Genomic DNA, 26,241 nt, shown 5'->3' on the forward strand with positions numbered 1-26,241 from the left:
CGTGTTCCTTAAACACTTCACCAATTCATAGGCCTTTCAAATTGCTATGTGAGTTGCCAAAAAATGACGAGAAAGACATTTGCATGAGTGAGACCCATTTTTGCCACTGTATAATACAGTCATTTTGAAATCATCAGAAGGTCATGATCATAACTTGCACAATACGCCTAACAACAGACATATTTATTAACAGTCAAACATACATTAACAATAACCTTTTTTGTGTACCATCACATGGTCTATCTATATTCGTTTTTATTGCGAAATTTGTTTAAATGCAATCCAAGATTAAATACAAATTTTAAAGAACTGGACTCAACACGTTAAATCAGAGAATGTTGAGTCGTAGTTTTATTTATTGATATTTGATAGACGCCCAGAGACTTCTTTCACTAGCTGGGATCTTTTTCCTCCGTACTGACACTACTCTATTACTAGTAGCAGCTAGTGTTGAACTAACATTCCTTTCCATCCCAAGTTGACGTCCATTGGCGTTATTGATCACATTATATTTGAAACCAGTTTAAGTTAAAAGTTGAGCGTCATCCAACTGAACATTTTGCAAGTTTCAGGCACTTGCTTTTATGTATAATTTTAACTGGTTTTGATCGATCAAGACAGTCTCGTGGCCGGTCAACTAAGCTAAGCATAGATTAAGCTAGCGTCGTTGTAATTCATTGTGTTACACAGGAATTTATAGAACTAGCATCAATATTGTTACAAACTTCGTTCCCTAAATCAGTAGAAATAAACGAAGGCCCGTTGTTGTACGTTTGATCAGGTGTATAGCTGGCTGCCCTCGATTTTACTTTTTCACTTGTCCGTTATACCGCAACTTTTTCTACCGAATTCCACACACTGATGGTGGAAGAAATTGAAGGTCATAACTATCTTTCATTACCTAGCTTCACTGAGTTAACTGTTTCAAAACACAAACCCATTGAAGTTTTTGTTTCTGACCGAATATCTGCGCCCGCTGCTTTCAACCTCCAGTGACCGCACTGTGGTAAGTTTATAAACGCCGAACCGCCGAAGGAGGTAGGAGAGAATCAGTAGGAAAATAGCACCCAGCGCGTGAATCACGTAATTTCTTCTTCCACGCGAAAGCGCCAAAATTCGAGGTAGGTGAAGCGGAATTTGAAACTGTCCCGAGCAGAAATGTATATCTTAAATGTATCAAAAAAGTGTTGGATACAACAAGGTCGTATTCAATTTAATTGGATATACTTTCTTTTCTCACTTGGATACATTTTATTTACATTATTAGCTTCAAGTATGCAGCACCTAATATGCGTGGAGTTGTTTTACTGTCAATTGTTTCATGCTTGTAACGCGCCATGAAGCAATTTTAGGAGTTTATAATAACTTGAATTTTGCATGGCGTCTGTTCTGACGCTATGTTAATAAAATTTTAAATCTTTTGAAATAAGCGCAATAAGCGGAGATATCTTTGGTTGATTATAAACGAACCGATCGTTCCTGTTCGCCAAGGATCCAATACATCGTATATGTTGTAAATGAGCAATTCCCGCGCAAAGGGCCATCTTCAGTACAAAATTTAGCCACTTATCTGAAAATTTTCAACGGATTTATTTATAATATCCTAAAAATAGGTTAGATAGAGCCAAATTAATACTTAGCAGTACACTGTGGGGTACAATTGGTCAAATTTTCTAGGTAAACATTAGAAGCATCTCACCTGCAACGAGTAGCATCCAGCTTTCCAGCTTTAACCTCATGATTTTTTTGTTCTACATGTTCTTGATGCTAAATGGTTACGAAGTTTATAATTTTTACCAGTGCAATCTAATATCCATGAAATTTGGAAACAAATATCAATAGAGAGCGTGCGTGCAGCGTGTAATGGTTTCGAGAAACGTTTGAGGTTAGTAAAGGAAATCAAAGAAGTTATTCCAAAATATGCTCACTTTTGTAATGGATTTTCCTGAGAATGAATTATTTATTTTAAGCCAGTTTTTACAGTGGTTTGTCCTAAATCGACTTGAACATTCCAATAACATTTAAACGAGAAATAGTGCACAACTATTTTCGCACAGAAACTTTTTGTATTCGAATGGTACTACATAAACAAAATTATATGCTTAAAGCAAAAAACGATTTTTTTTTCTTTATCTCGATCTGGTTTTCTGATCGGGATAGTAAATTATGCGCCTGTGGTAGTGAAATATATCAACCACGCGGTTGTGTTTCGCTTTAAATCACTTCATTTTTTCTCGCAATGATACAATATAATCGAATGGACTAAGCGAGATCCAGGCATAGAATTGAGGCCGAAACTGTTATTAAGCTGCTAAAATTATTGGCTGCCATCCTGATTGCTAGCATATTGTTCGAGAATTTTTATTTGCCGATTATGTAGTTTGGTGCTAATTTATAGAATAATCAGTATATACTTGGCTTCAATCAAAGCAATGGGTGGGTTAATATATCTTCCAATTTTTCTAAACGACTTTTAAAAGGACAAAGTGAACACAAAACAAAAGATACTAAGATGCTTTGCCGCGATTTTTTTTGCACTTATATATTAACCTACGAAAAGCAGCGTTCCTAAATCAATTTCAATTCCGTTAAATACAGGAAAATTAAATCGTGTTCTTTTTCGCGCTTCACTCTTCTATCTATATTCGGCAAGGCTAAGCGCGTTTTTATATCAAACATCATCGGGGAAATGGAGATTCAAATTGTAATACATCGCGTGGTTTGCGTTCGAAAGTGGCCACACGCTGGGTCGAACAATTTTCGGAAACGTTATACTGGTGGTGGCCCAGTTCGGGCGGCCACAGTGCATAGCGAAGGCGCTCTTCTGATAATATAGATCAAACCATCGAGAGGAAATGATACATTTTTTTGGCGCATCAGTGATTTACAGAGGAAATTGGGCTGGAGATGAAAAAAAACATGAAAAAGAAGAAAAAACATGAACTACTTAATATTTGAAGATAGAGTTGTGGAATCATGAATTAACATTTGAATAGTTTTTAAGAGTGGAAGAAAAATTTGGTCAGTTTTCTTGGTAAGTTGGGAACTCATGCAGCGTGAATTGTCTATGCAAATTTGCTACAAAAATCAGGGAGACACGTAACATTGGTAAATTAGATTTTTTGTTGCTTTGAATTTATCTTCAGTAGCTAGCACAAACTTGGGGTCAGCTAGACGATGAATACAAACTAGTACCAAATTTGCATCGGACACTAAACTTGTGTGACGCCTATAACAACCGGCTGGTTCCGAGTGTTATCTCGGGAAGATTGCATCAGCTCAATCAGACATGATAAAGGGTTCGCCAAAAAAAATGCAAAAAAAAACTGCTGAGAAAAAACACAGGACTCTTCGAATATTCAAAAATCGAATTCGTGATGCTAAAAGTTCTAGAATGTCATGAAACGTCAAGGTCTAGTGACACGACTAAAAAATTTTATATATTGTTTTTATGGGATTTGGAAACTTTTAGAAATGACTTGGGGCTTGGACTTGGAAAGTCAGCTTTTAACTTCTTTTCGAGGCCAAATGTTTTAGAAATGTATGATACGTCAGATCTTGCATCTGGTTGTTTTTTTGCTTTTGAAAAAAAAATTGCCTATCTGACCCTAGTAAAAATTGTGGCTTTATGGTACTTTTGAAGATCTTCTTAAAACTTAGAATGTACTTGTAGTGTGCTATGAAACTAGAATTGCTACTTGGGGATACTTTTAATTTTGAAATCAATGTTATTTTTTTTCGAATTTACGCTAATTTTCGACATTTTATGATTTCTAATACATTAAAAAAACTGAAAGCTGCATTTCGATGTGCTATATTGCCCTTTAAAGCATAAGAGTCCCACATTGAAAACCAGCAAGCCGAGAAATAAGCTGTTCAAGATTTATATTTTCATTCACCCTTATGGATAGGACAACCAGTTTTGGTTATTTTTCTTAATATTGTTTAAACAAACTTGGAAGTCTTTTTGGTGCATTGTGAACTACAGGTGATTCAGAATACAATCCAACAGATAACACATTTTTAATGATTAATTACCGTTAAGGAAGATACTCGGAGGAACTTCTTCCCGAATCTTCGCAACGACGTGCGTGTGGTGAGAATGCGTCCAACAAAACCTATCCCCTCCTACCTGACCTTCCAATGCAAATCATTCCAAGTTGTCACATATAGCCAGCCACGTATCCAGGGCGGATTTCTACGTGCCAATTCTGTGATCAGTCGCTACACTACCGAAAACCTTGCGCAGAGGCTGCTAAGGAAATTCCATCTGATACAGCAAGACCGATACACAGTTGTCGTATGCTAAATTAACGACTGCGGATCGGGCACTTGCAAACAATAAATCAATAATGATCGTACTCAGTACCAGTAAACCAACTGCTTTAACCAAAAACGAAGAACAACGATTGCATCAAACACCTCCAAACCAACAACCAACACCACCAAGTGACAAACAAACTCCGATAAAGACGGATTATCAACAGCGACCCGTGAGAACAAGAAACAAACTAGAACAATGAACAGTATGAAAGCAGTATTGATGACGGCATGGACGTGAACGAAAACGCGAGAGACACGGCGGACGGACTGACCCACAAATTGCAGAGGATAACACAACTAATGCATCACCGTCAAGAAAAATGATCTCAACACGAAGCAACAAGCTGCGTAAACAAGACCCGACTGAGAGGCAATAAATTAGTTTTTTTTTTATTTTTACGTGTTGTAATAATATGGAAGATCCACAGATTAGTTGTGCTAACACATTGAGGCATATCAAATAAATTAGAAAAAAAAAATCGCGAGTTTAAAAAAATCGATCTTGCGCATGTCGAATGAAAATAAATACTTACACTACCATGGTTTTACGTGAGTCTTGCCTAGTTCTTCTCAATTTTAGTGTCAAAGGAAAGCTACTGCATGACTGCTATTAAATTCCATTGAAATCGAAATTCTGGTTCCTCCGTTACGAGTTGAAGTAAGCGGTTACTTGCGAAATTCCCATACAAACCGTTATAATCATTATATCTAAATAATGCAAAAAATAATTGAAATGAGTTTTAAATTGATTGAAACTGTTGGTCCAGATCACTAATTGCGAATCAATGTTTTTTTGACCACATTGAGAACGGTTGAGGACTCCAGAAGATCCGAGGAAATTTCCTGGTCCCGAAAAGAAAAAAGAGATTCACACCTTTTTCTCATATATTGCTGACTCGATTTTCACGATCTTAAGTCTTAAATGAAGAATTAGTATTCACATTTATTACTACAGAATTTAATTTGAACGAAGTAATGGTTCCGGAGTTATGAATAAAAGAATCCGATCACACGTAATTTTCCCATATAAACCATTTTGTCAATCTCCTATAGAAAGGTTGTGCAATCACACACGACTTTTTAACAGAGGTTCGGATGGCTGAAATTTTTATACCATTCGACTCACTTCGTTGAGTTCGGCAAATATGTGTGCATGTATATGACCACCAATCGCAAATCGTTTATTGGGAGATTACTGATCCAATTTTTCCAAACTCCCTAAGTCTCAAATGAAAGACACAAGTTGCTATTGAATTTAATTTTTAACCAACATCCGGGTTTGGAATTATTGGATAGGAAGTGCTGTGATACAGTAAGACACATAAGACGGTCTTGAAGCCCCGGAGAACATGCTAATTTCAAAGTTCACCAGGCATACCACAATAAGTTAGCAAGAAGGCGCAATTGGATTAAAGGTGATTAAGCTAATCAAGTATGATATATTTTTGTTTCAAGTGTTTCATCGTCGACACGTAGCTCATCAAGTTCGTGGATGGTGAGCCATTGTATACATTCAGGTTTTTACGCGGTTTTTCCAATTAACGCGGCTTTCGCAAAAATATTCTACGTTCTTTTGAATACAAAAGACTTACACTTTTCTTTCTGAAAAAATATCGTCCTAAAATAAAATTTTTTTTTTTGAAAAATATTCTTTTAAATGCAAAGAACCTAAAAGGATGTTGGTGGTTTTGCACGGATTTCGAATGGTCACGGTCCTTTTTAATGCACATGATTTAAAAAACTTTCGGAAAGATGGAAGAGACGGAAGACTCCTTATGGCCCGCGCCTCAACAATATGGGTATTTTCGGAATGGTGCCAGAAATTGATGTTTGACATCATTTTGAAATCCAAGATGGTGACTTCCGTTTTAGCAAACTTCTCTATAACCCAAGCAATATGAGTATTTCCGGAATGGTCTTGACCAGGGCTGGAAGAAGTCATTTCAATTGGCATTTTTATGCGAAAGTTCGGTAAAAATCAACACGACAGCTCCGGTGCAAGTTTGACTACGGCTGTTGTGCATGTGCACGAGCGAGAGAAGAGCAAAAACGTTCGTGCGTGCCTGTTAAATGTTCGTGAAAGTTCGTTTGTTCGGCTTGGTGCCGTAGTTTGGTTGGATTCGCTAACAGTTGCAAATGTATATTCTTTTTTCATAATCCACCATTATATTTTGGAATACTTCCAAAAAATAGTGGAAATGGAAGTGGCAGCACTGGCGAATCGCGCGGACGTGTTGTCGTTAACGTCCAATATTTTTCAAAGTTTTCCTGTTATATAAAGTATATTCATCAGGAAAATGAAGTCAATCCTTTAGTAGGTCGTTTTTCCTGTTGAGTTATGTGTTAGTAGTTTGAAATGTCGCGAGAAAAGTGTGATTTTGCATAGCGATTTATCGTCACAACTTTGCCTTTGAAGTATGTGAAGTAAGCCGCCAATAAAATACGCCCGTTCGTTCCTCTTAGCGCCTACAGCGCCATCTGGACATGGGTAGGTGATGCAACAATTTCACGGATGGAGGAGAATTCTTCACAGAAATCTCATGAATTTATTTATTTAGAGCTGGTGAGATCGTTTGATGTCATTTTTCAATGCTTGTCTACCTTCATAAATATTTTCCGTTTTTGTAAAAACGTGCCAGAGGCAAAAATATTTTCCATTCTAAAAGTGCGAATATATTGCAAATATCCAATTGATACGTGGACGTGGAAACTGAATTTTGTTTCAATGCTAGCTCTGAGAGGGATTATTGAGCAAAAGTGCATCAGATATAGATTACGATCAGTTATGCTGGAAAATGTAGAAGATGCCAGCTTCCACTTTCAAATTTTCCACAAAATGACAAATGAATGCTTTGGTTGGTGAAGGAATTTATATTTCCTCTGCACTCAAGTATTCGATTCTGCATGAAATTTCAGTCAGTAGAAAAGTTAATAAATGAAGGAGGCGGTGAATCTGAATGTTGGTTTCGGTAAATACAAGCAGAAATATGTAACTGATTTCGCAGCACTGCTTGATACTATTCAATCAAGCGATTAGGTTTTACAGCAACTAACTTACTCCGCTAAATGTGTCGGATGAACTTCGTTTGACAATTCTCGCTGGTTTGTTTACATGGGAGTTACGTGAGATCAAATGTAACAGATGAGCACCCGTTGCTCTCGCACTCACGCAAATGACAAAGTAAACAAACTACCGAGAATAGTCAAACATGAACTTTATTCATCACGAGTTCATTCGTGTCGTCATCTTGTAGAACTCAATTGGCGCTTGTCACAATCGTGTTTCGTTATACAGTGAATTTTCAATTTCATCAGCATCTAAATTTGTCTGTCCCCGATTTTGTCCACCCACGATTTTGTCAGCTTTTTGATCCGATTTTGACAACTTCATTTAAAAATCGTTCGAAAATGTTGCACTGTAAAGAGCAGCACACAAATGACGTAGCTTTTTTCAGCAATTTTCTACTCCTCCCTTCCCCCTCGTAGCATTTTGCCACAAAATTCTAACCACCCCATGTAAATAACGTAACATTTTCCAAGTTTGTATAATTCACAGTACATGATATTACGGTATTTTTGACAGCTTCTATCAACATTTTCATTATATCAGTAAATCGCGATTTTTTATTACACGGATTTTCGAATTACCGCAATTTTCTTAATTATATTAAACTTAACCAGCCATAGAATCATAGTTTAGAGAAATGTGAAAAGCACTATTGCACTACTAGGTGTATTAAAACAGGTTTTAACATTAATTTTTGATGTATTTTTTCACCAAGAAGGATTAATTCACTGCAACTCATTTTGTTTTGCTGTAAAAATGACGGTACTCAAATATGTTTTAAAAGTAGTGTATGTAAAAACTCGCATACCCTTTTAAAAAATTGGTCTCGAGTCTAAATGGTCTGATTGGCAATGTAATATATGAAGATTTATAGATCGAACACACCCATAACTGCATAGCTGCGTTCAAATCGGGGAAGGTTCATGGTCAGCTGGTTTCTCATGCTTCATTATGAACGAGTATGGGAGAGGCGTACTAGTTGACTCCCAAGTAGTTGGCGAATATCCAAACTTTTTTTTGCTAGTTGAATAGACTTATCCAGCTGCATTGGTATATTCCCATTTCGTTTTTTTAAGAAGAGAAATCGTTTACATAGGATTAATTAGGAGGCGAACAAAAAGCTTCTGGGCTCAAGGGAAAAGTGATACAGTTAAAATGCGTGTTCCTAGTGTGCGAATTTCAATTTAATCAATCTCTGAAAAGCGTCACAAATGTTTTTTACTATTTTCGTGATTTGTCAGGAATGTTTTATCAAATTGCATTACGCTTCTTTTGAAATAGGCCAATTTTTAAGAAACCTTGGATTATTCTCATTGCATACCTTCAAAGAAATACGAATCCTCGACTTGTCAAAACATTTTACTGCCGAACGTGAGTGAAAGAAACACCTTTATGATTGTCTTTTTCCGAATTGGGACCCCTGTTTGTCGGTACTATTTGCAATTTAGTGACTACATAGCAAATTGAGGCCCAGCAATCACTAAGCTCTTGTTTTCTACGAAAGTTTTTTGTTTCTTCTGTGGAAGTTTCGTTCTTGAATCAGAAGGAATCTTGTTTCGTAATATGCTGTATGGTTAAATCAAGCAAACTCAACGATTTTGAAGCATTTCTGTGAACCTTTTCATCTAGTATTACTTTATGAAAGCTTCCGCAGTAATGCTTCAAAATCATGCTAGTTCCGCTTCGGGCTCAAAAAGTGTTTCGTGGTGTTACCAAGAAACACAAAAGATTCGTGCATGTGCCAATGATGATTCAACTGCGCCCATGCGTCATTCTTACAACTACTCCCAGTCTGCACGTCAGTAGCGAGTATGCCACTTTAAAGGATAACATTTCATGATTGATTTCTCGTTGGTTCATTACCGAACCGCAGCACACCAGCTATTCTAACCCTGTTACAGACACTCACGGACGTCATTTGTACTATATAAACGGGAACGTCGGAACAAAACTCGCCAAAAGAACGTCCACGGTTTTATCTTTCTCATATATAGTGAAGTGTTACAAAATCGAACGAAAGTTGTCCTTACGCATAATATAGGATATTTAGTAATAGAACTGCCATCACAAAAATATAAAGTCGCATCGTTTCTTATGAGAATAATTATTAAATGCATTTATTTAAAGTCCGTCATAAGTCCACGATATGCCACTGAATGCTCATCAGTTTCTAATAATTTTTCGAAAACCATGGTATTCGCAAGAATGACTAGAAATAACGAATATTTTATACTCTCTGATTTGCACGTTAGTAACATTGTGCTACGATGGGTACTATTCTGACCTCTCTCCGTTCGATGGGAGAAAGCTTCCCCCTCACTGCTTAGTGTATGGTGGGACAGTTTTTGTGAATGAACGAAGATTTTTGTTCGATTTTCCCTCATTTTTCCACGAAAGCGCGAAGCGTCGGCTGCTCTATAGGCGTAAATAGCGGCTGTTTTTGTTTTCACATTTTAAAATTAGCCCCGACCCTTCACCGTGTACACGGGGACTTGACCGAGGTGGGCGAACCGAGGTGCCTAAAAATAACCCTGACAGTGGCACACTACTTCCCTCACGGCCATGCTTGGGTGGGATGTTAGACAGAAGGTGAGATCGACTCATCACAACACTCTAGATGTTTGTGGCTGTGTACTTACTCGGCATGGTAACAGAAGCGGGAAAAGAAACAGTAATTTAGGGGACGCTCGGAAACTTACCCTTCGTATTTAAAACCCGTTTTTGTGTAGCCTATCTGACATTGACGATTGAAAATTATGTAAACTATCTGTGAGGAAGTGCCAGGTACAGATTGCACTTTTCACTCGAATGCATCTGTAAGAATGTAGGGTAACTGTCTGTACCTTCGGGCTGAGTATTTCTTTGCCGAACTAACCGAGGTTATTGTAAAGCCTCGAACGAAAGGTGGAAGAAAGGAGTACATTCCGTGTTTGAGTTCCAACAAATGTTGGATCAAAAATAACCACATGCCCTGCCACAGAACAAAAAGTCAAACACCCCCGCGGGAATGATACCACCCGCATCGTTTTCTTTGTGTTCTTATAATAAATTACAAAACCCATACATTTTGCAACGCCTATTGACACACAACTGAACCAACGCTGCCGATGGTTGTTTTGCATATCCGGTGTGGTTCTTTGTAGAGCTGTTGAATGAATCGTTACGTACAACTTTACTACGGCACGTCGGCGGCGGTTTACGTAGGTTTGTTCGACGCAACCTGGTTCACGTTGGTGGGACAATGTATCCGCCTATTACCTTATGTTCGGACATCTGGAATGCGTTTGGAACATGTTTCTAGAATAAGGAATACTGCTACTTCGGTCTACCTTTATAATAGAGAACATGTCATCTTGCAGCCTTAGCCCAAGATAACTACGATCATGCGTACATTGTGTCATGTTCGCAGTTTCTCTTTTAACATTACCCATCAAATTACCAACGTGTTGCACTCATTGTGTAAACAACAAAATTTACATGTGGATCCTTAAAATTGAAAATCGCAAGGGTACACTCTGCTTCGTAGTACTATTGTAATTCTATTGGAGTGTAATAGTTGGCTGAGAACATCGGACGAAGGACTTACAGCATAAGAGTAGAACCGGCAGAATAGAAACAGAATGGCGACTGAAGAAATAGTCGCGTTCTGTTGGGTGATACAACTATATACGAGTGGTTTTTTATACTACCGGTTTTACTAGACCAACTTTTTCGTGTCGATTTTGGGCCGAAAGATCTATCCTCAATGTGCATATTTCGGGAATTCACAACTTCGAAATGCCAATAAAAATGCCGGCCACATCCCTACACTCATTGGAGAAGGAAAGAAATGTTATTGTGACAAACATTGTTATGGAGACCGTATATACCTCTACATATTCACGTTTGGTACGAGAAGTACTTGTTTTTCAGAGGGATGGGGTAAATTGTATATAAATCTGAAATCATCTTGATTAGCGATACGATGTATGAAACTCTCAGAAGCGTTACTTGGTGTTCATTGCTCTAGGCAGCTGGCTGCCAAAAAATTATGATAGATTTATCGTTTGTTGAAATTCTTTGTTTATCCAAAATCAACTTCAACTCCTGACCAGTGGTGCAAATTTTCATTTTCAAATGCCAACTTTCAGCTCAATCAAACCCAACCATGATTCAAATTCAAAGCCTCCCTTAATCATTCATTTTCAAGTTGGCGGGATTTTCATAACTAAACCGTACGTCTTCATTTCAAATTGATGCTTTTTCATTCACCAACCAAAATTGTCATTTGCTCTGTAGAGCCCAGTTTATGTTAAATGTTGACATATTTTGCGTTTTCAAGTTTATATGAACAGTAAGAAATATTTCAGAGTAGTTTTACTTGAAAAACGCTTTTAATCCACCTAACAGTGTGATGAGACATTTCTTATAACTCTTATCACTCTCTTCGGATATTATATCGTTTGAGAACATTTAGAACTTGATGCTTCGCGATGTTTTTGATAACACATACTACATGGGATAGTGACAGGACTCAGAGAATCGTTCAAATCAGCATATGACAGCATCAGTGCTAGAAATCTCAAACCAAATCAATGGGAAAGCGAAAAAGTGGCCCATAAAATAGACATACAAACGAATTATTGCTAATGCTCTGTTAATAAAATATCTAAATTCCTCAATCAATGCATTGTGGTGGGAAAACTGAATTTTCCTAAAGGGGTTATGTATATTGTACTGAGCCAAAAAATCGAATTTTTTTTTTTAATCGGAATGAAGTTTATACTTTACTCAAATTTTCAACGCGACTGAGACCTAAATATCAACGCTTTTTCTGGAAAAAAAGCGATACTAGCAGTGACACCATTCAAAGAAAATCAACAGTGAATATTTCCAGACTTGGTTTTATTTCCTATTTAAGAAATATTGTGTTTTTTACATCCTAGATTGCATGATTCAGTGATCGAAACCCAAAACTTCATGAAGTATTTGAAATTATTAAATTAAAATTTGTGTTTGCTATTGAAATTGACAAAATGATAGTATCGCCCCTTTGACGATTGTTTACTTTTTCGGTCCCACCTATCAGCATTGAAGTATCACCCTTACATTTTGTTTACAATACCAATTTTACAATTGGTGGGGGTTTGGTGAAAATCGATCTTACTGTCCAAACGGCATAATTCCGAAACCGTAATTTTTGAAGTTTTAAAATTATGCAGAATTAATTTTTCAAAAAATAGTAACAGAGTTCGTGTTTTTAGCGAATTTGTTGAGACTTTATTGTAGTCATGAATATTAACCTGAGAAAATTCACCATAAATACTTCTTGGACGATATACCGTCAAAATTATTTTATCAAATGATGCGCTGTTTAACGTTTGTAAAACTCATCGAAGATACTAACCCTCCGAAATTGGCGGTTTCAAAATGATGTTATCTTGACCTTAAATTACTGTTTTTGAACATTTGACCTATACATATAATTGGTCATACAACAAAAATCAAATTCTCATCAAAATCGATCAGAACTTGCTAGAGTCGAATGGAAATCGTAATTTTTCATAAATTTCTCTCTACATTCGGAAAGTGTTATCCTCGATATTAATCATATTACGTTTTCGTCTCAACTCGACGCATTCCCAAAATGAAAACCTGTTTTAATCCACCTAGTGGTGCAATTGTGCTTTTCTCATTTGTCCAGACTACGATTCCATGGCTGGTTATGTTCAATACAATTATTGGAATTAAATATTACATATTCAGTTCGATTTGCACATACGTACAATGGATCGACAGCCACGATCTTGAGATACTGACCGCCGCTGGTTTCAAGCGATGTTTCAGTATCACATAGTAAGATCCGGGAGGTTCGGGTCCTGCCGAAAATTTTCAACTTTTTAAGAAATTTTAAACTAGTTTTAATTTTAAAGTAGCAACCACTTACTGCATACTCCCTCCGGGCCGGTATGATTGACGATTTTTAGAGTGATTGGATAACCTTTCTATATGAGAAAGGCAAAAATGTCCCAAAAAAATCAATTTTTGTCAAACATTATTTTTTTCGAGTTTACATAAAATCTCGATGTTTCATGCATTATAAAGTCAATTGGCATCAAAAATACAAATTTGATTTTGAAAATTTTTCATTTCAGTTTATATGGGAATTTGCTGTGTGATTGCACTCTTCAACTCGTAACTCCGGAACCGGAAGTCCAATCAATAAAAAAATCAATTGCAGCCGATGGGAAGGTTGTACCTTTCATTTGAGACAAACTTTGTACAAATCGATCCAGCCATCTCTGATTAACAGAGGTCACATTTTTTTCCACATACACACAGACATTTTCCGATCTCGACGAACTGAGTCGATTGGCATATGACACTCGGCCCTCCCGGTCGGGATTAGATTGACGAATTTTAGAGTGAATGAGAAAGGCAAAAACGTTTTAGCAAATGTTGAAAGTTATGCATTTTTTTTGTGAGCTGTTCTATGTTTCATAGACATTAAATCAATTTTAACTTCGCTTCCTATTAAATAAAGACCCTTATTACAGTACATCTCTACAAAAACGAGCTCAATTTGAAAAGAAATCTGAGGATTATGATTGATTACAGAACTCTGGAATTTTCTATTGGAATGTTTTCAGGCAGGATTTTGATATTGATGCAATTAGACAACTGTGAAATCAAGACCAATAGATCAGTTACATATCAGGACCCCATTCCGACAATTTATCAAAAGTCCTCATGATGTTTACAACAACAGGATATCAATGTACGGATCAGATAATTGTTATTGTAATATTGAATTGAATCAGTCTGCATCAATAAATTTTCAACTTCAATCCATTTTTTTTGGGTGTGGTGGGGGGGGGGCGTTGTATGGTGTTAAACCCCAAAACCTTCTCTTGGCAACGCCATTGCTTGGAGTTATTTATTTCGCTTTTCATTTTCCGATATGTTTCAGATCGATCCGATGGTCATGAGTTAGAAAAATTGCAGTCAGAAGGTTCGCACAAATGAACATTTTTGCACTGATAAGTTATCAAGTTCCTTCCAGACAACTTGGAAGTGTTCGGTGATTATTTCTAGCGGTTGTAGATAGAAAAATGAAATACAAAATTCGTTTTATCGAAATAATGTTTGGCTTATTTCAATGGATTATTACTATATTGAACAATAAATAGGCGACAAAGAGTAATCCACAAACAACAAGCCATAACTTTTAAAGTATTCAAAATAGATATTTGAAGTCTTCAGTAAAGTTATTCGCAAAAGTAAGAGCTACAAATTTGCTGAAGGCATCATTTCGATATAATCACTTCCAAGAAAATTTGTGAAAATATCTCACTCATAGGAGGATTAATCAGCAAAAGCACAATACTAAAAGAAAGGGCATATTGCCTCCATTAAATTCGACGAAGATACTATTGACCTAAAATAAGCCGTTTTGGCGTTAAAAATAGATTACATGTTTTTGGTCATATTTCTGGCAATGGGAAATGATAAAAATCTTTCGTCCGCATTTAATGTTAAATATCTCTTTTGATAATAGTCCGATTTCAACAATCTATAGCTTGTTCGAAAGGTATTTGTTAAAGCTATCTAAAAAAATATAAATTGTTAATCTATATTGTCAACTTCGGCAAATAATTCCAAGAAACTGCAAAAAACGCCATTTTTACACATTCAAACATTCATATCTTGGAAACTAAACATCAGAATCAAAAACAAATTAATAGCGTTCATACTGTTTTTTAGTTCTTTCATTTAAAATTGGTTTGGATAAGATCGGTTCAGCCATTGCTGAGAAACACGAATGAGAATTTGTCCGTTACATACACACACACACACAGACACACACACACACACACAGACATTGTCCCAAATCGTCGAGCTGAGTCGATTGGTATATAAGACTCGGCCCTCCGGGCCTCGGAAAAAATCTTGAAAGTTTGAGCGAATTCTATACATTTCTTTTATAAGAAATGTAAAACCTAGTCAATATCACAGTACAGATATATTCACAGGGTCAATGAAATCGAAAATGAATGGAAAATGATTGAGCAGCTCGACTGTTTGAATGAATGATGCCAACGAAACACAACGAATTGAACATAGTAGGGCATGATTTGAGATTTGTTCTTCTTTCAAGTTCAAAACAACCTTGTGAAAATTTGCAGCTCTGCTCCTGACAGCCGATTATCCGGAGCATAACTTATGTCTAATTGAGTCAAATATTTTTTGAACAATATGCGAACAAATTTATTATCCTCTGTGATTTTTATTATGTGTTATTACGCTAACTAGGGTGAATTTTGAATGGCAGAAAAAAAAGAATTGCTTAAGTACCTGAAACGACGAAAAGTGCGCGTAATTTTTTGCTAATTTCTAGAACTAAAAGCAAACAAGGTATACAAGAAGAACGAAATGAAACTAGTTTGCTAATTTTTGCTACTGCTAGAAAAAGCAAGAAATGAAGAAGAGACTCATGCTATAATAAGCACATGTTGAACTGCTCAAAATGATACGTTACTTAGTATACAATAAAAACAATAAATATAATGAACATGATTTAATGGACTAAAAGAGCAAATTTATATGGCAATAAAACATTGGCTCTTCGCGCTGATATTACTGCTGCAAATTCCTAATTGATTGCCGATGCTTCTCGCGAATTGTCAAGTCGCACAACCTTCATTCCACTCAGACAAATCCATGCGTATTCACCAAGCACAAGTGCCCTATGGATTGGATTCCTTGTTGACTAAATAATCTATAGACAATTAAAGAAATTAATTTGCTGAGTTGAGAAATATGTTAGCTGGATCGGCTACAACCGGCAGATTTTTCAGTTCCTGCTTATATGGAATATTTTTTTTAATTTTTTTTTTGATTATAGGGGTTTTAACCTGAGGGTCATTCGCCTCTTTGTCGAGTTAGAGAAATCTCTTTAGAAAAATCTTTGACCCTATGTACGGGGTTGGGAATTGAACCCAGGTGAGCTGCGTACAAGGCAATCGATTTACCAACTACGCTATCTCCACCCACTATATGGAATCAAGAATGTCAAATGTGCTCAAAGCGACTTTGATTAGTCATTATTGATCTAGACTGGCAAATTCAAGTAGTTTTGCACCCATTTTAATAAGTTTTGTATCATTTTTATTTCATGGTGGTCCAGTTTATATGTAAATTTGCTGTGAGTGATCGTACTCTTGAACCCGTGACTCCGGAACCGGAACTCCGATCAAGAATTAAGTCAATAGCGACCAATGGGAAGGCTGTACCTCACATTTGAGACTAAGTTTGTGCAAATCGGTCCAGCCATCTCTAAGAAAAATGTGTGAGATTGCTTGACATATACACGCATACATACATACATACACACACACATACAGACATTTTCCGATCTCGGCGAACTGAGTCGAATGGTATAAGACTTGACCTTGCGGGCCTCGGTAAAAAATTGAAATTCCGACCGATTGCATAACCTTTCTATATGAGAAAGACAAAAAATTAGTCATGCATGCTATGAAGTCAACAATGGAAAGTGATTGCTGGCTCTTGATTTGGAGGTGCCGGGAGCATTTTTGCGGTTATGCAGTAGACAATATTGTCTGAACAGCAACCAAAAATTTAACATCCGCATGTGGTGACAGTATTGAACACCGGAGATGAGTTGGTTTTAGCGACCTCCCGATTTTGCCATTTTCCATATGCATAAGAATTTTGATTGAAATGACGTCATGCTCAACGGCGTCATATAAGTTGTATGAAATACTTTTATTTGTATGAGCCAATCTGTTGAACGTTATCAGTACTAATGTGGTGGAAGTGGATAAAGGTGACTTCCGTAAACCGAAGCTTTGTTTTCACATTCGGCAATTGTTCCACCTATCCAGTGCTCAGTACACCTAAAATGAATCATTCGGAGCGAGATGCTCCCAAATGATTCGTTAGTTACTAACCAGCCCCATACTTGTGAAATACAATATCGATCCCTATAGCTACACCTTGTTGGCTACACAGTATGAAGATAATTTGAGTAACACGTACCAACGTCTCCAGGCTGTCTTACCTGTGATCGCCGCTGCAATAGCGAGAAGTTCATATAGTTCATTCGAAGTAATGATAATCATCTATCGTTATGGGCTAGGGTGTAAAAGTTGTTTTTACGAGTAGATGTATATCGGTTCTAGTCCTAATGCTATCCGTCAATATTTTTTTTCTAGTCAGGCTTAGTTTCCAATAAATATATACAAACAGAGATGCAGAGGGGTCGTGAAGTAGTTACCAAGGGCCCGTGAAGATGATTTTTTATCCCGGAAGGAGGTTTTTTGTAACAGACTGTAAATAATATTTAGATAGTACACAAAATGGATGTAAGGCCATGGGGGACGATTACGAAGGGATCCGTGGGACAAGAAAGTTAGAGAACAGCTGGTAAATTGATTGAAAACCACATACTAACAAAGCCTTTTTGTATGTGAGGCAATTTTCTTTTCCAGAGCGTTGCGCTCACCTCAAACTGTGCGCGAATGGTGTTGTAAAAATGATTGCGTTTGGACATAAGATTGTGAGCTCAAAAACAGAAAATGTGAGCGCGGGGTGATTTAGGATGTACAATGTACAATACGATAATACCTAAAATCAATAGCCACGTTATTTGACCGGAGCTTCAATTTTTCCTTTTGAGATTCACACGCTTCGATATAAACTATCATCACGGCAAGAATAAAAGTTACAGTTTCCTCAACGTACACTAGCTAATAAAAAGTGGCGTATTTTGTCATTCGCTTCGTGCTGTCTCGGGCAGATGTAGCAAAGACAGGGCGCGGGCAAGGCGTATTGTTAAATCGGTAAACGCAGCTCAACTGGTTTCGATAGCATCGTCGTTGAAATCCACTTAAATAAACAATGTTACATGTATTATTTTATTCTGCTTCATTAGTCTGTTTTTATTGTTCTTCTTTTAGTTTGCTTTTCTACTACTCATGTATACTAAAAATAATATTGGTCAATTTATACATTTCTAATTAATCTCTTTGCATTTCTTTTTATTCGGCATGTTATATTTCCTTCTATTACTACGTATTACATTAGATTCATACTAACACTCACTAACACAATCAATTGCATATTCTCTCTTATATACTCACAATCTCCCATTCCAAACGTAGAGACGTTCGTGGCATTCACGATAATACAAACCTGGTCACAAAAATGAACATGCAATTGCAATTATCTACACATCCTTACGCCCGCGATCTCGCCAACATTAAAACGCCTAGGTTATTAACAGAACATTTTAGCACCTACAAATTTACAAATGCGGTCTCAAACATTAATCCACCGCTCGCGCGATCATGAGTCGGTCACGTCCGGAAGTCTCTACCCTCGATCCTAGCGTCCTAGACTCATGCTTTCAGTTGGTTCTACAATAAAATGATGCTCATATTCACTAGACAACACGTTCCATGGCGACATGACCAAAAACTCTAGTGATATGGAGTACTTTCTTTTTTAGTATCTGAATCATACACTGAAAATTAAGCATTAGATTCACGGTCCACGAAATCATTCAAGAACATAAGCTAATATGTGAATGGTTACACGGTTATAAAATTGAATTTATGCACGCGAAGTTATATACTACTATATACGCTAGCAGATGTGACAAACACGTTAACATACAAATGCTTGAGCTTCGTCCATGCACTACGCCCATGATCTCGCCAATATAAAAACACCCCGATGATTGACTAAACGTTCTAGCAAGCGAAAAAATGACGCTCATATGCACTAAACAACATGACTGGGAACTATAGTTATATGGCAAATTTCACTCTCTTCTAGCAACACGTTAACATACAAACGCTTAAGACCTTTGCGATCATCCACGCACACTAAAGCCCGTAGTCTCGTGTAAATAAGTGAACGGTTTAGCACTCTCGGTAAATAAGTGAACGGTTTAGCACTTTTAAATTTGCAAACGCAGCCCCAAGAGTAAACTTTCTTCTCTTCTAGTATCTGTGCCATACACCGAAAATAAAGTATCAGGTACACGGTCCGCGGTCCGATCATTCAAAATTACACGCGGATATGAATGAACACACGGTTATAAAATCGAATTTATACATGCGAAGTTACATACACGCTAGCACACGCGACACGGTCCACTGCAATTGGTCTTAAGCAGTGTTTTATTGGTTGACATTTCCCATCTCATCTGCAATTGCCGCGACCCTAGCTCTATAGCTGTAGTAGGACAGCTCTCGAAAATAAATACCTTACTTTGGTTCGAATTCAATGTTGTTGGGATAAAAAACAGGAACAAGTGTAGGTTATAAATTTCGGTATGGGCACGTAAATTTTATCTTCAATATTAAATAATTATTTTTATATTTAGGTAACCTATAGCCAGTGATGCAAATTTTCATTTTCAAATGCAAACTTTCAGTTCAATTCACCCCAACCATGATTCAAATTCAAAGCCTCCCTTAATCATTCACTTTCAAGTTGGCGGGATTTTCATCACTAAACCGTACGCCTTCATTTCAAATTGATACTTTTTCATTCACCAACCAAAAATGTCATCTGCTCTGTAGATACTAGTTTCCCGATCAGAAACACATAACAAAAATATTTCAAAACTATATCTCCCGTTGTTTCTTGTTATAATTTTCTGTTATTTTAACTACTAACGAGACCAAATTCATAGCACAATACGTTACGAAAATTGAGTTCTGTTATAATCTTGTTATTTCATTCTGATCGGGTTAGCTTAAATGTTGACATGTCTTGCGTTTTTAAGCTTTCATGAACAGTAAGAAGTATGTACAGAGTAGTTTTGCTTGAAAAACCTAATCAATACCTTAGTAGCAGGATATTCACAGGGTCAATGAAATTGAAAATGAATGAAAAATGATTGAACAGATCGGCTGTTTGAATGAATGATACAAAAGAAAAACTACGAATTGAACATAGTAGGACATGATTTGAGATTTGTTCCACCTTCAAGTTCAAAACAATCTGTTGAAAATTTGCAGCTCTGCCTATAGCACCTTATGAAAATTAATGCATCTTATTTTTTTCTCTCTAACCATAGGTAATGTCCCGAGGCCAACCCATCACATCTAATTAATTATAGTGAGTATTATAATCATTCGTTACGATTATTTTTCAACGTATCATAATGCTGAAATGTTTACTAGCTAGGTCACTTGAACGGGTTCCGCGGTAGTTATTTATCCTGTCATCAAACTATCAACTATTGTTATCATCGCTAAACAGGAAACGCATCACTATGGCTTGTAGTCATTGAGCTCGTCTGTTCATTCATATTTATTAATGGTGTGATAAAAGAAGCAGGGCCACCGTAGAAAGAACACCCTCTTCTGTCACTGGTAGGAGATGCTGGGGAATTATAAATAACGTCAATATTATTCTACTGTGAAAGATCATTTCTCGACAAACATATGATTGCGGCTTAAAAGCCAACTGTCAAAATTCTCTTTAAAGGAAAATCCCGGACAAACCGTTACTGTTCAAACACAGTTCGCAGTACTAAATGCTAGAGAAAACTTTTCTCTTTTGTTTACTACCAACATCTGTGACTCCTGTGTGACCGTTTGTCCGGAATTTTCGTTCAAAGTGAATTTTGACAGTTGGTTTTTAAGCCATAATCATATGTTTGTCGATATTTTATGATATTTTAATAGTTGTAAAATTTGGCGCACACCGTATTTATGATCTTTATGAACATATATATATATGAATTTGATCGGGAAGGCAGTGATCAAAAAAATATCGTGATAAACTCAGTAGCTCTCAGGCGGATTTATTTATCCGGTGATATTGCGCATTTTATTTGTACGGAATGATAACGTTTCATGTGAAAATCGTGAAGCCGCGATGTAAAAGTATACCACAAATACCAATTCAAACATTGACAATTTACCGATATTTATGCTACCTATTCACGTATGAAAAATCACACCAAGTTCTCAACTCCACACTCTCCTTTACTATGAGGAATCATTGTGCACCAGCAACTGCGCCAGACGTTTATGTACTAGCTAGCGTCGACCTTTTCTGCTTGATACCGTATCGGGAAGAGAGGTAAATTTGTTCATACCTTCTCAAGGTGATGATGATGTTGATCTTGCTACGTATCACCTCCCCCGTGATGTGTTTGTGACGTCATGTGTAGTTATCGACCAAACTTTCGCGGGCATACGCGAACGACCGTGACTAGTGCAAGTAGCAGCACGTGCTAATGATATAGAGAAACAAGTTATAAATTACGATGCCGGTATGAAAATTGAACAATATCCCCTTCAAAATTTATTTCTTGACGAAAACGATGTTCCATTTAATAGAGTGCATTCGTTTTCTTTTGGCTGCCGGTAATATAATTACGATTTTGCCTGATGATCTGTTGAAAGGTAGAACCGGTGGAGTTTATAGCAAAACATCATCACCATATTCATTGAACTGTACTGACCATGGTCAACGAACGCACCGTCTTTATGTGTTGTCGTTTGAAGATGACTCTCGCTTGGTGCTGATCATTTTTCCTGGGGCAATAACTTATTTTTGTCTATATGCTAGAAAGGCTAAACGAATGAAATGAATACACCCTTCCGTATGCATATTTTTCTTAACTTTGTATGATCCTCATTTCGTCGAAAGTTATAATGTTTATGATAAGAAAAATTGGAGGTCCAGTAAAGCTGGGCTAAATCTGATCTGACAGATGCGCATAATTCATATTCATTGTCTCGCCCATTCGCCCAAGAAGACAGACTTTCTTGCTTCGAACGACTGTTAAGCACTAGATGCTAGGCTTTCCGGTGGTAGAAACCGTATGCCACCCGGTAATTCGTAATACTAGCCGACAGAGCAGGGTCACAGATGATGATGATTGACGAGACTTAGTTACTTCCCCCTTGGCCAATACGACGATGCGTTACGTTTCCTTTCCATCTGCGGTTCAATGAACCGCACTTTCGTCATGCCGTAGCCGAAACAACGCTTTTGCTCAAATCTTAAAAATAAACCCGAACGGGGCACTGCTGACTGGTTCCACTCGAGGTGTCACCCGTATCTGGGTTCGAGGCGTTTAGTGTGGAGTGCAAACAAGTTTGGGTTACGCTAGCCAGCCGGTCGGGTCTAATTGTGTTCATATATAGATACATGTTTGCGCGTCATGCATGCGTACCTAATTGCATAATGTGGGATAATTGATATAGTATAAACTGGGCACGCTAAGTTAGAACATGGTTGGGATGAATATGGAATTCATTTGTAATTTTCATTTTACTTTTCCCTAATAGGCGATCAGTAAAAGATGTATATTTTATGACCCAGATCCTTCAGATGAAGAAATTTACACTCGCATACTGGTATACTGGCATATTTTGGCACTGTCTTAATCTGAAGTGACATCACACCAGTAAGGGGGTTTATTCCATTCTGACGACGTTACTTTCATCTAATAACATTGCGTTGTGACATCCACATACTTTTTTGATATGAAGCAGTTGTGAGGCGCTCTTGTTATTGTTGACACCAGTCACAAAACTGAGAAAAACACGGTCGCTCATATGAATGCACCAGGTTTTTAGTTCTTATTCGACAATCTAGAAAGCTGAAAAAGATGTTCTGTGTGTAAACTTGTTGGCAAAAGGAAAACAATTTGCCCTCTAAATGAGAAATTTAGATAAAACCAATTTATGCATTAGGACACAATGCCTAATTTAGATAAACGTGAATTTTGGTGTTTCGAATTCATCTCATCAGTAACTAGCACCAACTTGGGGATATCAATCAAAGACTTTGATTTGACGAGAAAGCGGGCTTGGGAAACAAACCCCTGGTAATGTGTAAAATTTAGTCCCTAAATGGAAAATAATTGAATTAGGATAAATTGGCTCAAATGCCACGTTCCTCATGTGTAGTCGGAAATGTCCGCATTGTGTCTTTTATTTGATTGGAAGGAGGCAAGTAACCATAAGCATTAAGCACAATATTGGCTATATATTAGCACTAATGTTGTATTGAAACTCCATTGTTGCATTAACAATGCAATCAAGCTCTATATTAGCGTCATAAATGCATACATACATAGCCGAAATATAGCATTATCGCTTGCTCTGTATACATATATAAAGCTGATATAACGCGTACAATTATTACTTACTATAATTCTTCTGAACATACTACTGACCTAAACCTAACGATTATTTCACAAAAATGCTTAGTTCGTGTGAATGGAGTACTGATACACAACCATGCTCTGATAGGCCCCATGCATAACTGACGCAGACATCACTTCGTTAAAAGTTTAATAACTTCTTTTAACAAAGCCGGATTTACTAGCAGTCTTCGACAAAGTTGTAGACAATTAAATTATCTTTCTTATTTTCACTTACAGTGATAATACGATGCATACAGTGCCACCTAGCGGCAAAAATGCGAGTTAGTGAGTTTTTTTCGTGTAAATTGTCGTAAAATCCCATGCAAACTTCATGCACATTGGTCCGGTAGCTAGACTGGTCCGATTTGCTTCAAATTTGTAGCAAGTACTCCTGTTGGGACTAGGAATCGACTCAGGGGTGGGCCGATAGAGGTCATTTTTTCCTGTCACTCTAGCGTACATGCTTCAAGGATCTTTACAACATGTATGCTTAACATGTGCCCTTAGTGCCATTATAGAGCAAATATAAAGCCGATATGATGCTATCGTAATGCTGTGGGTTTATTCGTTATGCAACTCCTCTTGAAAATTATATTCGTCATATTTCAATTCCTTCGAACATATGCAATATAGCTCATGCAGAAAAAGCAGCGTACTTACTGTGAAGGATAAGACTAGGTTACTAGAGATAAATTTCATAAAACATTCATATCGTGTCAGAGCGAAATTCTGTTAACCTTCCGGCAGTCGCGCTAGTGCACTGAGTGCATACTGCTCTGAAAATCTAACGAAATCGTCTTAGGGAAGTTGCGGCTGCTCGTTCAGTAAGCCATTTGCGTGACTTCCGGAGGGTTAAGGATATACATTACTATCCATTAAAAGTCAATAACGGTTTTAAACAGTATTTTAATATGACAGCCAATTGAAGCTTTCTAATTGCATGAGTAGTGCCAATATTAGGCATCCAAATTTGGCATTGAAATGCTAGTGCTATACAATAGCATTAGTAACGCAAAAAGGATTGTCAATCTCTGTACAGTAATAGCATAATATTGCGCCTTTTCTGGTATAATACCAGCATTATATCAGAATATATGACTTAACGGCTCTTTAAGGCAGCCCTATTAGGCTACGTTATAATGCTTATTAGTTACGTGGGGAGGAGGCAAGGTAATAGAAGTGGAATGGTAGGAAAATGACGGAATAAAAACAAACAGCAGGTAATTCAATCTCACGAACCGCATACGAGAAAGTTTAAAGCTCTATGGCACACTGGATTAGAAAATTAAAACAGCAAAACATTTTTTTTGTGCAGGAGATTTTAGCGTTTCGGGCTCTCCTCATCAGTAATTAGTAACATCTTGGTACCAGCTGGATGATAAATCTAAACTAGCACCAAAATGGGCACTAATTAAAATTTCCAGTTAGATAATCGATCCAAATTAGCAACAGATTTATTATCTAACTGGTATCAAGATGGTGCTAGTTGCATATGAGGAGAATCAGGAGCGCTCAACACTAATTGTAAAGTAGATATTGTGTCCTGCAGCACAATTGTGTTTGCATAGTGCCAGGCGTTTTTGATTGCAAACCAAAAAACTACTTCGGATTCCTCTTTCTCATCAGCAAATCAGATGAATGAAATTTTCCAAAAAAAAAATCACCCTATTAATGATAATCTTTCCTATCACTAGGTACTTAATTTTAGAAAGTTGTGGTTTCCATCAACCAGAATGGTTGAAAATGGCATGTGAAACATTTCCTCGATCTTGTATAATTCCTTGGTATATTTAGTATTTTTCGGAGGTTCTAAGAATATCTCCGAAATTTGGAAAAAAAGGTTTAAAAAGCAATAAGACTTCTTCGATATTGTATCTCTGTGATTTTCAATTTTCGAACATTGCCATGAGCATTAGGATTTTTGTGCGATTTTCTTGAATTTCGCAGGATTTCTTTGAAGTTCTATACTGACGTTATAAGCTTGTCCCATGTTCTATGGGATTTCATATATACATGGGACAATTATGTTTAGAACGGCAGTATAATTATCATAATTTTCTTAAATTCGTGGAATTTGCTTAAAATACACTAAGGTTTTTTTACACGGTTTTTACACTGCTTTTTACACGGTTAAGTCGATTTCTCAACAATTTTTTGCACAGATTTCGCAGAATGTTCTAAGTCCTTTTGAAGGCAAAAGACAGACGATTTCTCACAAAGTTTTTTTTCACAGATTTCCCAATTAACACGGTTTTAGCAAAAATATTCTCTTGAAGGCAAAAGATTTTTGATCAAGTTTTCCATGTCCATGTCTGAAGCTATTTGGAAAATCAAGATGGCGACTTCCGGTTCAGTGGAATTCTTTTAAACCCCATCAATATGGGTATTTTTGGAACGGGATTGATGAGTGGACGTCAGATATCGATGTTTAGGGCTATTTTCAAAACCAAAACGGCGACTTCCGGTTCAGTGGAATTCTCTAAAACCCGATCAATATGGCCATTTTTTGCAACAGGCTTGACGAATAGACGCCAAATATCAATGTCTGAGGCCATTTAAAATACCAAGATGGCGACTTGCGGTCTAACGGAATTCTCTATAACCCAATAAGTTTGCATATTTTCAGAGCAGGCCTAATGAGCGCTTGATAGAGATCAATGTCGGA

The 26,241-nt window shown here is 37.0% G+C and overlaps 1 protein-coding gene across 10 annotated transcripts in view; it reads left to right on the forward strand.

The window, feature by feature from the left end:
• LOC131684799 (SNF-related serine/threonine-protein kinase) overlaps positions 1-26,241 on the forward strand; it is a 140,489-nt gene that overhangs the window by 55,594 nt on the left and 58,654 nt on the right. For all 10 annotated transcript variants that reach the window (XM_058967948.1, XM_058967945.1, XM_058967944.1 and 7 more), the window contains exon 4: positions 20,484-20,524. The gene's annotated coding sequence lies outside the window, so the exon portion shown is untranslated. The remainder of the gene's footprint in view (positions 1-20,483; positions 20,525-26,241) is intronic.

Source organism: Topomyia yanbarensis, chromosome 2 (assembly GCF_030247195.1).
Source record: "Topomyia yanbarensis strain Yona2022 chromosome 2, ASM3024719v1, whole genome shotgun sequence".
Lineage (NCBI taxonomy): Eukaryota > Metazoa > Arthropoda > Insecta > Diptera > Culicidae > Topomyia > Topomyia yanbarensis.